General features: G+C 40.4%; 1 protein-coding gene across 1 annotated transcript in view; it reads left to right on the forward strand.

Moving 5' to 3' along the window:
- Positions 1–5,266: 5,266 nt before the first annotated feature.
- The window catches only part of WSCD1 (WSC domain containing 1), a 58,477-nt gene continuing 47,513 nt past the window's right edge, over positions 5,267–16,230 (forward strand). The window contains exon 1 of the mRNA XM_074974927.1: positions 5,267–5,518. The gene's annotated coding sequence lies outside the window, so the exon portion shown is untranslated. The remainder of the gene's footprint in view (positions 5,519–16,230) is intronic.

A 16,230-nucleotide genomic window follows, 5' to 3' on the forward strand; every position in this document is an offset into this window, starting at 1 on the left:
AAAAAATCTGTGTGTTTGCTACAAATGACAGAATTCTGGACAGCCTGTGAAGAATGAACAGTTACTGATAATCTTATTCTAAAAATGTTAAAGGCTGGTGATTCCACAATCACGGAAATTGAAAATTACAAAGATCATTCATTTGGGACACATGGAAGAGTAGCGTGAGGGTAGGACCAGATTTGCTGTTTTGGCCTTGTATGAATGCACACATTGAAGAACAGATTCACCAATCCAAATATTACAGTGGGAACACTAAATCCTCGCCTCTTTTCCAGGAAGGAGAGGAAGGGAGAGCGCATGCAGAATTCTAATGGTCAGCAGCAGCTTGGCAGTGCCAATGCCAAGTTACACACACTAAGACCCATCTGATTGAAACAGACAATGGAGGAACATTGAGATGTGATCAAAGACATGTGATTGATTTGCACGGAGCTAATTTTAATCCAGTTGGTTCTGATTATGACTCTGGAAACTGTGGGCTAGATCCTTTGCTGGTGTACATCATCATAGCTGCATTGATATATACAGAGTGCCCTAATTTATGGTACATGTGGATCTAGCCTCTGTTTCCAGACAGACAGCAGTTTTGTTTAGCCAAGGGACTATCTGACACCTTTGGATGCACCAAAAGAGTGATTCTCATTTACATTAGGGCCAAATTATGTTGCCACAGGGGTATAAAGGGCCCTTAGTGTAAATGAGTCAGATCTCTTCAGTGGTTTTTTTTTCCTCCCCAGAGTCAACAGAATCCAAAAGTCACAGACAGGTTGCATATGTTACCCGTGCTGGCCATGTTGTATCACCATCTAAGTAATTGAAAATGTTGACATCAAAACAGACTCATCAAAATGGTGCTGAGATTTTGCACTGCAATAACTTATGTTGTGTGAAACCTGTCTTTGAGTTCGGGGCTTGCTTGAATCCAAAACTCAAAGCACAACAACCAAAAAAATCTTTCAAAGAATTGTGTGTAGATTTGACAAAACGATGCAAAAAGCATATTTTCCATCAAAACAACAGCACCTCCCTGGAATCCATTCATAACTTGGTGCAGATGCAGATTTGTCTAGACGGTTTGAAAACCATGGCAAGTCTTTTTGCAAAACTGCTGATATTTGGTTTTGTAATGAAAATTTGGAGCAGGTGATTTTTGCCTGCTTTTGGATTTCTTAAGAAAATTTTGTCAAATATTTGGAAACAAAGTTGTGTAATGAGATGACTTACCTCTCCTCTCATTGATTCACCAATATGCACTGGTGTACTTGTATTGATTTAGACCCTTAGACACTTAAGCACCAACTTAAGGGTTTGGTGGGTTGGGAAATTATGGACCCATCCATCACAAGTGAGAGGAGGATACACCTGATATTTCCATATATTATATTTTTATAGTTACATTGCTAATTAACTTTGCTAACCTGCAAAGTCTGTAATTTTTTTTAATTGGAGTTCCCTCTTCATATTTACAGTCAAGCATTAACAGCAAGACAGCACTTAGTTCTTGTTACTAAGCCCTCAGAGCCTTTGCTAGACTACTATGCAGCGCTATCCAAAAAAATTAAAAACAAACTAAAACTTGTCAAATCAAACTAGTACGTGTTTGTGATGCATCATCATTGGTTTGCTTTTTTTAATGTACTTTTTCACTCACTTTCTTATTCACAAAATTTGCTACGCTACTGGTCTTTACTGTGACTTAACGAGGTTCAGTGAGGGTTCAACACCCCTTCAGAGATTGCTATTTATTTGCTAAAATGAACCATAGCACTGGCTTCTTCCATGGCTTAAGGGTAAAAAAAATACAGGATATTGTATATTTAGACTATCCTGCATGTACTTTGCTACTCAAAATCCAGAAACTCACTGTGAAATTGTAGCCCTGTCACTATGCTAAACCTCAACAAATGTTTGACATGTTAATATCAGCAAACGGATTCTAGCAGTTCAGTTTCACATCTTATCAAGTCTGAAGGATTGTCAAACTTGATGTGAATGGTATAACTGCTAGAAATCCTTAATCTTTGCTTCTTGAGTTTCCACATTTGAAAGCAGGTGGTGGTGTTTTTGTTTTTTACAACAAATTGCAAATTTATTCATTGAGATAAAATTCACCAACAGTCTAAAGATTTTTATGGTAGAAAAAAATGGGCTCATCTTGTCATGGATAACTAGGTGGATTTTGTCGTTTTCATGGAGATAGTAAGTGTTTTTTTGTATTACAATAGCCCTAGAGCAGTGGTTCCCAGGCTTGTTCCGCCGCTTATGCAGGGAAAGCCCCTGGCGGGCTGGGCCGGTTTGTTTACCTGCCGCGTCCGCAGGTTCGGCCGATCGTGGCTCCTAGTGGCCGCAGTTCACTGCTCCAGGCCAATGGGAGCTGCTGGAAGCGGCGCGGGCTGAGGGACATACTGGCCGCCACTTCCAGCAGCTCCCATTGGCCTGGAGCAGCGAACCGCGGCCACTGGGAGCTGCGATCGGCTGAACCTGCGGATGCGGCAGGTAAACAAACTGGCCTGGCCCGGCAGGGGCTTTCCCTGCACAAGCGGTGGAACAAGCTTGGGAACCACTGCCCTAAAGGATCCAACCAGCTTATTATGTATAGTACCTACATGTACAGTACCTACACATAGCGAGATGTCTTGAACATCTTTCAATCAAAATAAACAAGACAGACCAAGGGTGGGAGGGGAATCAGAGGTACAAAGAGGTGAAGTGACTTGTCCAAGGTCACACAGACACTCAGCGGCAGAACTAGGAATAGAACCCAAATTTCCTGGATCCCAGTCCAGTGCCATATCCACTAGATCCTGCTGCCATCCCAGATGTATAGAAATTCACAGAGAAATGGAAGTTGACTTTACCTAGAAAAATGACCTTTGCTTTACACTGAAAACAAATACAAACTATAGAACCAGGTCATCTGGTGCATGAGCTTATGCTCAGCTCAGCTGGAGAGAGAGAATAGGAAGCCACTTTTCAACTTCCCCAACCCATAGGGTGCCTGGGCCTAAACATTCTTGACATAAATTTGAACAGCCTCAGGGGTGCTCTAAGTTATGCTGCTTAGAAAGGCCCAGCCTTGCCTTTCCCTGACCTGCACACCAGGGACAGAAGAGCTGATGACATAAATCAAACATAGCTGTCCTAACACCAGCTGAGGATTCCCCCAAGCATCCCAATTAGGCCTGGTTTAAGGGCCATCTGTACCACTGCAGCTCTGTAAAGGGATTCTAACTGGGGCTGAGGATCCAGCCCACAAAATGCAATCAACAGAAATGTGATTCTTCCTCTGGCTTTGCCATTTCTGTCAATTGTTTTCCTGGGTGCAGTTAACAGTAGTAGAAATACCTGCATTTGTTTGCTTTAAAAACAAAACAAAACAAAAAAACCAAACAATCCTCCCATCCCCCAAACCTTTAGTCTGAAAATAAATATTAAAAAAGTAAACCAAAGTCAAATAATTACAGCACCAACCTTGTTTGCCTAGAAGTGACCAAACAAGAGAGTTCCTGGGTCTAAATATTACAGCACACAGATGGTGAAATTCCCGTTTGGTGCAAAAAGCCAACACAAAATCTGTGTATGCCTGGAAGACCTCTGGACAAAATCTTGCAATATACTGCACAGAGATGAGCCCAGGTCATAGCTCCAAACTTCAGGTGTGTTTGAAATCCAGATCTGCATCAGGACTGGAATATTTTGCAAATGTTTATAATGAACAAACAAAACCATGGGTTTGACCAGTTGTGTGGTGACTGAAATACAAGTACAATTTGCCAGCTTGCGCCTCTCTCTAATTCAGAGACTCGGGACTGGGTGTTAGGGGTCTGCTGTTGGTGTGCTTTCTGCTGAAATAGCGCCACTGAAATTAATGGGCTAGTCACAGAGTAAGGCAATAAGCAACATGAAGAAGATTGACAGACTTATACCCTAAGCAGCACCAGAGATCCTGACTATCCTCTCTAATTAAAGTTACAGGTATAGTGTTTGGATTTTTTTTCTTGGTTAGAAATAGGGTTGCCAACTCTCCAGGATTGTCCTGGCATCGCCAGGAATTAAAAGATTAATCTTTAATGAAAGATGATGTCATGGAATGAAATCTCCAGGAATTTGTCCAACCAAAGTTGGCAACCCTAATTAGAAAGGAATGTAATCCTGTATTAGAAATCTGAACACCCGAGCGTTGAGGATAAGAGGCGATACGGGTCATTTGTAGGATGACCAGACAGCAATAGTGGAAAAACGGGATGGGGGGGGGGGGAGTAATAGGCGCCTATATAAGAACAAGTCCCAACAAACAGGACTGTCCCTTTAAAAATGGGACATCTAATCACCCTAATTATTTGAAATCCAGATCCAAAATTGGATCTGAATTTTGCATGTAACGTCCACAGCTATAATGGTCTGATCCAAACATGCTTGAATTCGGGAGTGGTCCAAATCCAGGTGCAGAGCTGAATTTGGAGCTCACTCCCAATCTCTCATTGAACACAGGCGTTGTTTTAATACCATTTGAACAAACAGGACAAGGGGCACCAAATACACAGTGAAGATGATATTGCCGATCAGTCAATCTTATGGACAGCCAGTGAACTGTCTTTCAGCTCTCACATTTATAAATAATTTACTTCCATCCACCTGTGCCTTGAATTACAAGATGCTGTCTGAAATCTCTGAGCCTGTGTTGGAACAATTTCTGCAGAACCATGTACCTGTATTTCTCTCTCACCTGTTGGGAATGCATCTAGGAAAAACTGGCACCAAAACAGATCTGATCCTAGTGGAAAAGAGGCATAAAAAAGCCTCCCTTCAGATGATAGTATTAGATCTTCTGTGTTGCGGATGATTAGATTTGCCTTCCTGGACAGGTCTACAGGTAGAAGTCTATAGCTGTGAACGAAGTCTATAGATTTCTATAAAACAAATGTGAAGGAGGGGAACTTTTACAGCTCACTTGAAAAGGGAAAGCAAAGCACACAGATCATGGCTGCTTATTTTGACACAGTACGACATACTGTGCGTGTCATTACTTCCCTTCAATTTTACATGCACAAGAGCATGGGTTATTTCTCCCTGTTCTGCCCTCCCCAACCCCCCACACCAAATACAACACTCTAAAAACAAACATCTCTGGTATTTTCAAATCCTAGCTCCTGAACACTGGTCTGAGTCACTAGGACCCTGGAGATCTCCCAGCTTGGCAGCAGCAAAGACTGGTGAGCAGTGAGCATGTGCAGACAGGATATGATCTCTTGCTGCTTGGTTAGTTACTGATATAAACAGCTGGAGGTATTGAAGTGCAGAGCTTAGATACAGGCAGAGCACTGAGGGGGTACTCAGGAGGATTACAGCTCTGTGTACTGAAATCTGGGAGGCAGAAGAAGGATTAGTGGGGAAGGGCAAAGAGAGCAGGATTTATCAGGTTTTCAGATATGCATTACAGCTTTTTCTAATATTTCACTGGATTGTCTAAGACTCTGCCTCACAATAATAGGAGTTCCTTGACCATAAAAGAAAGGTGAGTTTTTCTTCTTCTTTTTCTTATATAGTTGAATTATCTTCTTCTGGAAGCCATTCATACGCTGGCCATCACACAAATAATAACCAGACAACTTTTTGCAGACATTGGGGCATTAACATACCTTACAGACCCAAACGGCTGTTTGATTTATTACATTTATCCATGCCATCTCAAGCATGCAGGGCTTAGCTGCATTGTTTGTGAAGATTGCAGTTTGCTGCTGAGATGCCCTTCCCAGAGCAGCTAGGAAATATTATACTTAAAAAGTAGGAATGGATCGTATGTGTGTGTGTTTTATAGCATGGCAAGGCAAATTAGGAAGCACTGTTTCTTTAAGCAGTTTCAAAAGCCCCACTATACCGTATAAATAGAATCTAATAATTTTTGGTATGCGACTCTTACGACACTTTGGCTGTTTAGGGTATTGTCAGTTCAATGTATTTTATTGCACACAGAAACTGCTCTCATGTTTAGCTTCTGTGGGATGTGCAAATCCATTCATCTTGCATTTTCTCCAACAGTCTCTTGGAAAACTTCAGCTTGTAGCAACACAACCATATTGTTTTTCAGAAATTGCACATCATTTGCTGTGTCTTATTTTGAGTTTCTAACATCAAAGAGATGTACGTTACACTAATGTGATTTACCTTGTACTAAAAGACTTTCCTGCCTCCAGATGACTTTTTGTAGATGTCTCTTTCCGTTGTTGTTTTTGAAGGTATGTGACAGGTTTCATGCACTCTATGTGTCTTGATGATACACAATACTCTGTATACACAGCGCATCATGTATATGCATGTCTGCGTTTATTCCATAGTGGTGTGGGTTCATTCTCCGTGATAATCAAGTTATTGGATCACTGACCTATAAAAGGTGTTGAGTGTTGTTTTTCATAAACCCTACATATCACTCCAGCACACTGAATGTTACAAACCTGTCATTTTAACACTTGCCAAGTCACTACTCTATCTCAAGCTGAACGATCTTTAAGTTATTGTTACCTTTGGTGTGATCTCTCGCCATGCCTTCCTACAGGGCAGGGCGATGGTCTGTAAATGATCCTCTTGACTGACATTTACTTATGATAACAAATTAGCCTTGTATAAATGGACTACCCAATTAGAGAGCTGTTATGATCAGATTTGCACAAGTTAAATGCTGACTTCACAACTCAATTGGGTTGTAGCTCTGTTGCTATTTGGTAACATCACCATTTACTTTTAAGTACATTAATTTAGTACCAATTGTAACACTGCTTATGTTGTATACTATATACCAACACCTCCATACAGTGTGTAGTGTGTAAACGCATATATTTTAACATTGACATGACAGTTCAGGGATTTTGTATATTTTTGCTGCCTGATATCTCTGCATAAATTTTTTCTGCTTTGCTTAGATCAGCGTTCAGAATTATTTAAAAACTTTAACATGATACCTGTGTTAAGATAAACTTGGTGGGCAGATTAAATTATACAGCCTCTTCACTTCAAAAATAATAGGGGGAAAAAAGTAAACTCAGTTAGGCATTCTTCGCCAGCTGCAGCATTTGCCCTTGGCTGTGTGGAGAAATTGTGTTGCTCCCATCCCACTTCCAGTTTGCTGACTGACTTTATATTGTGTTTAAAGTATAATAATTCATTTGAGATCCATTACTCACAAGACTTGTGTCTGCATCTGTCACCCTTTAAAGTATCAACGTGGCAGCGTTACTCAGGGATTAAACTTCACTAATGAGTTGGGTAGGAGGGCCCTTTTACAAAAGGGGAAAGAAATAATTACAATTAAGACAAAGAAGATGAAGTGAACCCCACACTGATGTGCTGCACCTGCATCTTCCATTGATTTCAACTGGAGTTATGGGTGCTTAGCACCTCAAAATCAAGGTGTGAGGGCCAGATCCTTATCTGAGATAAACTGGCATAGATCAGTGGAGCTATGCCATCTTACATCAGCTGAGGATCTGGCTCTATACATTTACATCAAAGCCTCTCTGAAAAAAAAATATCAACTTTTAAAAAAAACAAATGATTTCCTGCCCAAAAGCTTGCAATGGGAATTCACTGAGAGTTTCTTATTATCATTAGTTTCTTACTGGTAATACTCATAGGATATACTAATTTCTATGGAAAGGGGATGTTAGAGTTAAAAATATCATATTTTTAAAAATATTTAAAGCAACATTTTGTTTTTGTCCAACTCATGCAACCAGGGGTGGGTTTGGAAAAAATGCAACCTTAATTTGATCTTAAATATAATTGTTTAAAATACATCATTACAAAAGTAAAAATAAATGAAAATACTTAGCAACTGTCAACTCTATACAGTGTTTGACAGAGTGTGGTCCCAGGAGGCTGTATGAATAGTCAACTGCTACCAATTCACAGTTGTTAGCCAAATATTTTTAAATTGAGATCATTGCTTGAGCCACAAGGAAAAATGATTTTGCTTTTCTGCTATGCAAAAGGGAGGACATGGCTGGGAAAACCAATGGACAATGCAACCAAACTAACATAGAAGGGGCTGAGGTGCATTGGTAGTGCTGTGTGTGATAGCTTTCATGGCACTTGTTTGCAATATACCAGGCTCAAACCAAGGCTATTATTCTGTCTCATGAGCACTGTGTTCACTGGGGTTAATTAAAGTGCATTCCTGGGAATGTTAATGAGTCCAAGAGCTACAGTCTTAATACAGGCAAAAATCCCTTTGAATCATAGAATATCATAGAATATCAGGGTTGGAAGGGACCTCAGGAGGTCATCTAGTCCAACCCCCTGCTCAAAGCAGGACCAATCCCCAATTAAATCATCCCAGCCAGGGCTTTGTCAAGCCTGACCTTAAAAACTTCTAAGGAAGGAGATTCTACCACCTCCCTAGGTAACGCATTCCAGTGTTTCACCACCCTCCTAGTGAAAAAGTTTTTCCTAATATCCAACCTAAACCTCCCCCACTGCAACTTGGCATGACAGTTTGACTTTAGGTGTGAACAGGAACTGTAGGATTTAGCCCTATGTAGCTATACTGGTTTTTACCAGCTAAGGATCTAGCCCTATGTTAGCTGATGAAGAGAAGTCCATTTGTCCCTGTATCACAATCCTTCCTTTTTGTTTATTTAGGTTTATGGGATATCCAGCTTTCTGAGCTCCTGAGGCATGATTGCCCCATGAATTGTAAACCTATAGCTTCCATTGATTTCAGAGGGAGTTGTACCCAAAATTGACCGACCGGATAGTTAAAGCCCTGAATTTTAATTCTGAAGCTGAGGCATTTTATATTCCTCCCTGTATCTCCCTTCCCTCCCTCCATCTGAACAAGTAAAAGCCTCTCTGAGGCTTGACTTTGTTATTTTCTCAGTGTATAAACTTTGACTTGTGCCTAGAACTGAGCCAACCACCAAGCTTATCATGAATGAGCTAAACCACAATCTTGCTCCCATTGAAGTGAATTGAAAAATTTTCACGATCTTCAGTGGTGTAGCACCAGATCCTTACTGGGCATCATCACTTTGCCTGAGGTCATACCTCCAGGGTCCTTAACCTTTGTCATAAGTGTGCCCTGCTGCCAGGTATACTGCAGGCTTGACCAAAATGCTTCAGCAAGAATTCTAATTCTGCTTTAAGAATAACCACCACTCCTACAGTGCCTCCTCCCATCGATCTAAACCAAAAGGCACCCTGAAAGCCAATCTACTGGATTCTAGATGAGTCATATCTGAACATAATATTGTAACTGCCGGAAAAGTCAATTATCAGCTTATCTCCCACAGACCTGTCTCTTAGGTTGTTTCAAGTAAATGAGCTATTTCGATAACTCTTCTTAGAAAAGCTTTGTTTTTGTTAAATAAAAAAAGAAGAAGAGAGGAAAGCGTGCTGGAGAAGCCACCTGTTTTTCTTGCATTTGCATCAACCACCAGAGAACACTGTGCAACAGCTGGGACAGCCAAGCGAGTGCCTTCTTCGGGGCCTGATCCAAAGTCCATCAAAGTCAATGGGAGCCAGTGGACTTTGCATCAGGCTCTGTAGCAGAAAGATTTTTCTTGTAAGCTCTCTTTATGGTGTTGTGATTTTCCACTTTAACATGAAATCCATCACCAACAGTATATTTCTGATCCTAGGCAACAACGATAAGATTTGTCTGGTGGAATATTCTCATTGCCCCAAATTGGGAGGGTGGAGTGGTTGGAAACATCACCTTTGTGCGTCCTTCATTTGATTTCTGACAACTCAAACGAAAACCCCCACCCATATTGGAAACTATGGGGCGAGCTTGCTATTCACTTTTGCAGTAGTGGTGATGACAGATGTTCTGCAGAGTAGTTCAATCATTTAGAGCTTTACACCCGACACGAGCCACAAATTAAAGCTTAACTTCAGGCCTGAGGCTGGATCAACTTTGTGACTTTTCCCTTTCTCACTAGTTTGTTTTCACCCTTCTGTGCTCTGATTGAGCCTACATTTCATTATATTAATCCTTACCCTCCCCCCCCCAACCATAAAGCCTCAAGAAAATGACCATCTATATCCAAAAGACAGGCTGCAAGCCAAAATCTATTTTTGTTAGGTCTTGAAATCATTTCCAAGCTGACTACATTTGTCTTCAAAGAGCTGACAAAGGAGAGGAGAAATGTGGGAGACAGACGGGTTTTTTTTTCTAAAAATAATGTTGCTCAGGCATCCCATTTCATTTAGTTTAGGATACAAAATAGAACCTCACCTTCATGCCAAGAACGCTGCATTTGTAAAATCCTGCTGTTCTGTAACTACATTGTGGTATTGACCCAAGTCTGCGGTGCGCAACATAATTTAGTAACAGCCCTGAAAGGGAACAAAATTCACCTGTCAGTCAACAATGCCTCTTCTTCAGGTTGTCATCTCTGAAGCCTGAAAAAAGTGAGTAGTATTCCCCAAAGGTTTCTGTGGTTACCCCTTGGCTGGGAGGATAGAATCTCCAGTGTCTTTTTTTTTTTAAATGGTACTAATGCATGCCTAATGTGATTTTTTTGTTTTGTGGTCAATAGGAAAAGTGACTAGTGCCTGTCAACTGCTGTCATTTTAGAAGCATATTATCAGCCTGCTTTTCCTTGTATCCAATTCTTTATGGCATGAAAGAAAATCAGAACTGTAAATGCCTCAGGTCTGATTTTTAGCACTGTCAAGGCACAATGGGATGCTAAGCGCTGAATGTTTTAGAGACGGTGGGGATTAAATGTGCTCTCACATTTCTTGATACTATGTGTAACTTAGTGTTGTGGAGACACTAACTACAAGCAAATTTTCAAAGCTATTCAGGAGAAGCAGTACATACAAATCCTTCAAAAAAAACCAAACACACCTCACTGTGCACATGTTAATGATGTGTGGGTGTTAAAAATATCTGTTACTCATATCATTGCTATTAAACATTTATAGAGCACTACAAGACACTTTACAAGACAGAGGCCTACCACTACCATCAGGAGGGAATTAGATTAATAGGGCCAGATCCTCATTACAGTGAACGGATCTACATTGATTTACACCCATTAAAATTCTGGCCTATAGGTTGTAAATGCGCCAAGGCAGAGACAGTCTCACTCACTCATCTCTGCAAGTTGCACCAACTCTAGTATGTTATACTTTTTGGCATGACAGCCCCAGAGGCAAATCTTGCCCCCTTGTGCCATGGCTATGGGGGACTTAGAATTACACCAAGGGGAACTACATGGAAGGGTACAGGATTTCTGGTGACTGGGCTGGGGACCATGTCTCTAGACTGCTACAGAGCCGAGTAGAATGAGATTTAGGGATGGGATGAGGTGGTCTGCAGGAGCTGGAGGTCTGCGTGATCCACTTGTCGCAAAGTAGAGGTGTAACACCAGCTGCCAGGGTTAATGTGACCTTTGGGTTGCAACAACCACCATTGTACTGCTGATGCCAGTGCTTTGTGGATTGTAAGGTCTTTGGGTCAGGGTCTTTTTATTACAGGCATGTACAGCACCTAGTAATATGGGGCATTTATGCATTATTGTAAAATAATTAATGAACGTGTTCGGGGGCGGATTCTTTCCCAACCATCTCCACAAGCCCTCTTGTGCCACCCCAGACTAGGGTTGAGTGGGAGGACTTCACCGCTAACAAATTAACATATCTGGTATGACTTTGAGCCATCTCCTTCTTGAGTGGCTATTTTCAGGCCTGGTGGAAAGAAACGTGACTTTAGCTAGTTTAGGAACCAAATTTGAACCATATCTATTTTGAGGTTCTGAATGTTCAGATATTTTCTCACTTCTGGTATCTTGCTAGGAAATGTAGTGTTATAAGGTTCTCATGGTAATTCCACTGTGGCCAGAAGCAAGCGCAAAACTAATTGTTCTTGTGAAAATTCTACACAAAATTCTGCAGACACAAGCAGTTAGAATAGGCTACAGATGCCATAAGTGTTCAGACATTTCAGCACTTATCTGATCTGAATCTGGCCTATGAATATTTGGAGGTTCACCCATTGCTAATACAGTAAGAAAGGCTGTGCTTTTTTATATATTAGGAACAGAGGAATTTTCACACTTGATCAGACCCAAGGTTCCTTTATCCAAAAATAGGTCTGACACTGGCCAAAATAAGACACCTCAGAGAAATACAAGATACCGTATACTGGAAGATCATGGAATTATGGAAGACGATCCATAAAGGGAATTTCTTCCTAAATCAAGTCCGAAACCAAGCATTAACGCACAGGAATTATGGGAGTTTATATCCCTTCATATATCTTGACTAATGTCATGGTGGATGTTCTCATTTGCCACAAAAATGTTTATTGCTTTTTTCAATCCTACTAATCCTGCCTTCAATGATATCTTGTGGCAATGAGTTTCACAGGTTAGTTATGGTTTGTGTACACTGGCATTTACTCTTCTAGATTGCATTGTACTTCATTGTCATTGAATGCCCCTTTGTTTTTGTATTATGAGAAATAAGAGCACCCAATTTACCTTCTCCATGCCATTCATTGTTTTATGCCTCTATTATGTTTTCTCTCTACCCTGAACAATCCCAGTCCTGATATTTCTCTCTTCATTAGGAAGCATCTCCATCTCTTCAATCATTTTCATTGCCCATCTCAACCTCCCTTCTGTTTCTACTGTAAGTTTTTTGAGATGGTGTGATTAGAACAGATCCTGATATTGCAGGTGTGGGTGTACTCCAAGTACATAATCACATATTTTCAACCATATCCTCTATCCCATTAATTATACACTCTAACAGTCTGATTTCCTTTTCTGACTGCCATGGGAATTGTAGCATTCCTAAACAGGAATCCCAAATCTGTTCAACCAATCTGTGTTGTTAATTAATCGGGGGCTAATAGACATCTAAAAGGATAAGTCCCCTGTCATATGAGAACAGGGGTAAAAGACTCTTCTGCTACTAAGGAATGTCTTTTTCATATTGATTCCAGTAGTTTAAAGTGAACATTTATATACACAAGACAAATTTCCGATTAGCAGATCTCACCATGTCTTTCTTATTCCTTATTTTTTTAATATAATTGTCAAAAGTGATGTTTTTCTAGACTTACTCGGGCAATACTGAAATACACAGTTCATGGAAAAATCAAATGGCATTTTTATATGTCAGTGGCAATGCTTGCTAGTGGCACTCCGCTGCTTTCCCACTAACAGAAACACTTACTTTTTGTGAGTTGTACATTTGCATTATTGCTCCAGTGGAGTATTTTTGCAATTTGCCTACAATGTACTTTTCTGACAACTCTATTAAGGGACACTGGATTTGGGGCTAATTTACACACATCACACTGCCTGTGCTAAAATTCACTTCTGACATTTGAAACTTTTTAAACAAATGGACAGGGTTCATTCTTTTTTTGGACCTATGAATAGGGGAAAGGAAGCTAAAACAGAGAGTCTGCGAGACTCCCATTTTTTATTAATCCAGCCCGATTCGGGAAGATAGGATTTAATGTTAAATTATTTTGCAGGGAATAAGGATTTATTATTGTACCTCTTTTCACCCCTCTGCTCCTCTTCTGTGAAAAAGAGAGAAGCATAGCATTCATACTGTTGTGCATGTCAACTGATGGCTGGACACAGCAGTGCTTGTCAACCCCAAACTTTCAAAAATTGTGTCATTCCTCCAAAACATATCATGAGATTAGCTTTAAAATCATGAGAGTGATGCATTTGGGGTCCATTTGATTCATCTTCTGGTTTCTAAGCCTTTAGATCATACTTGCATCACGTTTCCAAGATTTTCTCTACAGCTGTGAGGGCTAGAAATTGCCTTTTTTTTTTAATGAAAGCTGAGATTCTCCTGTAATCACCAGACTTGAGCTGAGGCTTTCTGGAAAATATAATACATTGAGAGGCTCACGATGGAATCGAGAGAGTTGGCAACTGTACACGAGAGTGGATGTAATCAATATAGTTGAGCTCCCCCTCACGGCTCCCCCCTCCCATTTATCTCCAGTCCACGCACCAAATCTGGTCTGTAGGTTAAATGTTTGTGAAACTCTTGGGAAGTCCATCTGCAGTAAATAAATAACGACAATAAAAAGCTTCCCTCTTAGTCAACTCAGTGGGAGCTGTGCTGAGCGTTTTTTAGATTGAAGTTGTTCTTCTGCATATGTTAGATGTCTTGTGCGTTCTTTGCATGCTCAATAAACAGGTGGCAAACATAAGGCTAACTCATGGCTTTCCATACTGGTGGGTGGAAACAGAGGGTGCTGGTAGTCCCTTTCCAACAGTGCCCTGACACAAGAGGCAATCGTAATGTGGCTCTTTGTGCTCCGAGTGGAAGAGCAAGGCCTGCTAGCACTACCAGCGGCACTGCATAGCCCAAAGGGGTTGAGTCTGGCCAGACCCTTCTCCCCAGACACCTGATGGGCATCACTAAGGAGCAAACATGACACCTTTTGGAGGCAGGTGTAGCAGGTATCGCTGTTGAGTGAACCACCCTCGGTGCTCCTAGATACATTGGACTTGGATCCTCTCCCACTGTTTTACACAGCTTACCTAAATATGGAGTGACTCCACTGAAGTATGTGGAAATAGAGCAGTGTAAAATGATTTTAAGTGAGAGCAGAACAGGGCGCGTTATACAGTGTTTGGGCACAATGCCTCCATCCATTTGCACTCAGCTTCTACAGCTGCTTCTAGCCACCGCCATTTTCCAGTGGATCTCAGAGCCATGATGTAGCTCATCGGGTGTTGCATTATTTCAATGCCACCATTACACCACTGCAGGGGGGGAAGGCTGGGAAAAAAAAAAGAGGCGTACGCTGCCAGAAGGACACTTTTCTGTGATTAGCTGAAACAAAGAAATGCAGGTGTTTACAGTTTCCCTGCTAAGGGTAGAGATAAGACACTGGTAGCACTATCCTGTTAAATATGATTTCCCCTCAACCTGTTACCAGTAATACCCTAACCTTCCGGAGTCATTGGTATTTAGCACTAATCTCTGCAAGTTCTGTCCCCCTTGACATCCATATAATGGATAAAGCCTCTGAGGTTGGAAATAGGTGTTTTTTTCCCTCTGCCCCATAAACAAAAGTGTGAATATCCATGTGTAGGTAGATAGGGCATTGAATGGGGAACTGGGAGACCTGGATTCTGCTCCAGGTTCTGCCACTACCCTGTGGCCTTGGCAAATCATATCAGCCCAGATCCACAAAAGGTATGTAAGCCCCTAATTATCTCTTGGGACCTGGACCAGCCCGTTTTGTGCCTCAGTTTTCCCATCTGTAAAATTGGTCCCTTGTAAAGCACTTTGAAATCTTTGAATGAAAAGTGGTAGAGAACTACCACCTATTGTAAACTAAGTATTGTGCTTGTCAGAGATGTGTGTTTTATTTCTTTTCCACCCGGCAATGCATTTTATTCAGGTTCCTTGAACATTTTCTGGGACCTTGGTTTGAACCATTTTTTCTAATGATTACTGGAACTTTTTTTGAATATCAAAGAAAACCTTTAATTAAAAAAATGAGCAAAAGTATTGTGAATATATGAAAAAAATCTATATATTCATGTCTCAGTTGCTAAGAAAAAAGATCATAAAAACATTTGACTATATATGATTGCAATAATCATTGCCTTAATAAAGAGATCATAGTATTGAATGCTATAGCATGTTAATAATTGCAGTTATGAAAATCTACATTATGAATAGGCTTGGAAGGATTAGATTTATTGGTAAATGTTGGTAAACGTCAATTTTGCTGCATACACACACGGAGATGAAAAATATTTCCATCAATAATAATAAAAATTTATAGATGGGCAAAATAAAAAAAGTGTGGGTTGAGATCTTAGAGTTTAATTTAAGGATATGTACTTGGTATAATTTGACATGTGATGTTGACACTTTGTATTTTAACAGTTATAAAGCTTTAACTTTTTGAATCTCAACATCTATTAAAAAATTATCTGACCCCCCCCGATTGTCTCACCCCTCACAATTTCCTGCAACTGTGAACTTTTAAATCAATGAAAATAGGAAAAAATGCTTACAAAACAATTTTGCACAACTGTGAAAATTTAAATTAACAAAAATTCTTAAAGAAACATTGATATTATCTATCAAAATTATTAAAAATATTAATTCTGACAAGCCTTTTTATGAATAGACTCAGACTTTTGTGGATCTGGGCTGATGTGATTTGCCAAGGCAGAAGGAACCATCATGATTATCTAATCGGACCTCCTACACACACCACCT

This window comes from Natator depressus, chromosome 17, assembly GCF_965152275.1.
Source record: "Natator depressus isolate rNatDep1 chromosome 17, rNatDep2.hap1, whole genome shotgun sequence".
Classification (NCBI taxonomy): domain Eukaryota; kingdom Metazoa; phylum Chordata; order Testudines; family Cheloniidae; genus Natator; species Natator depressus.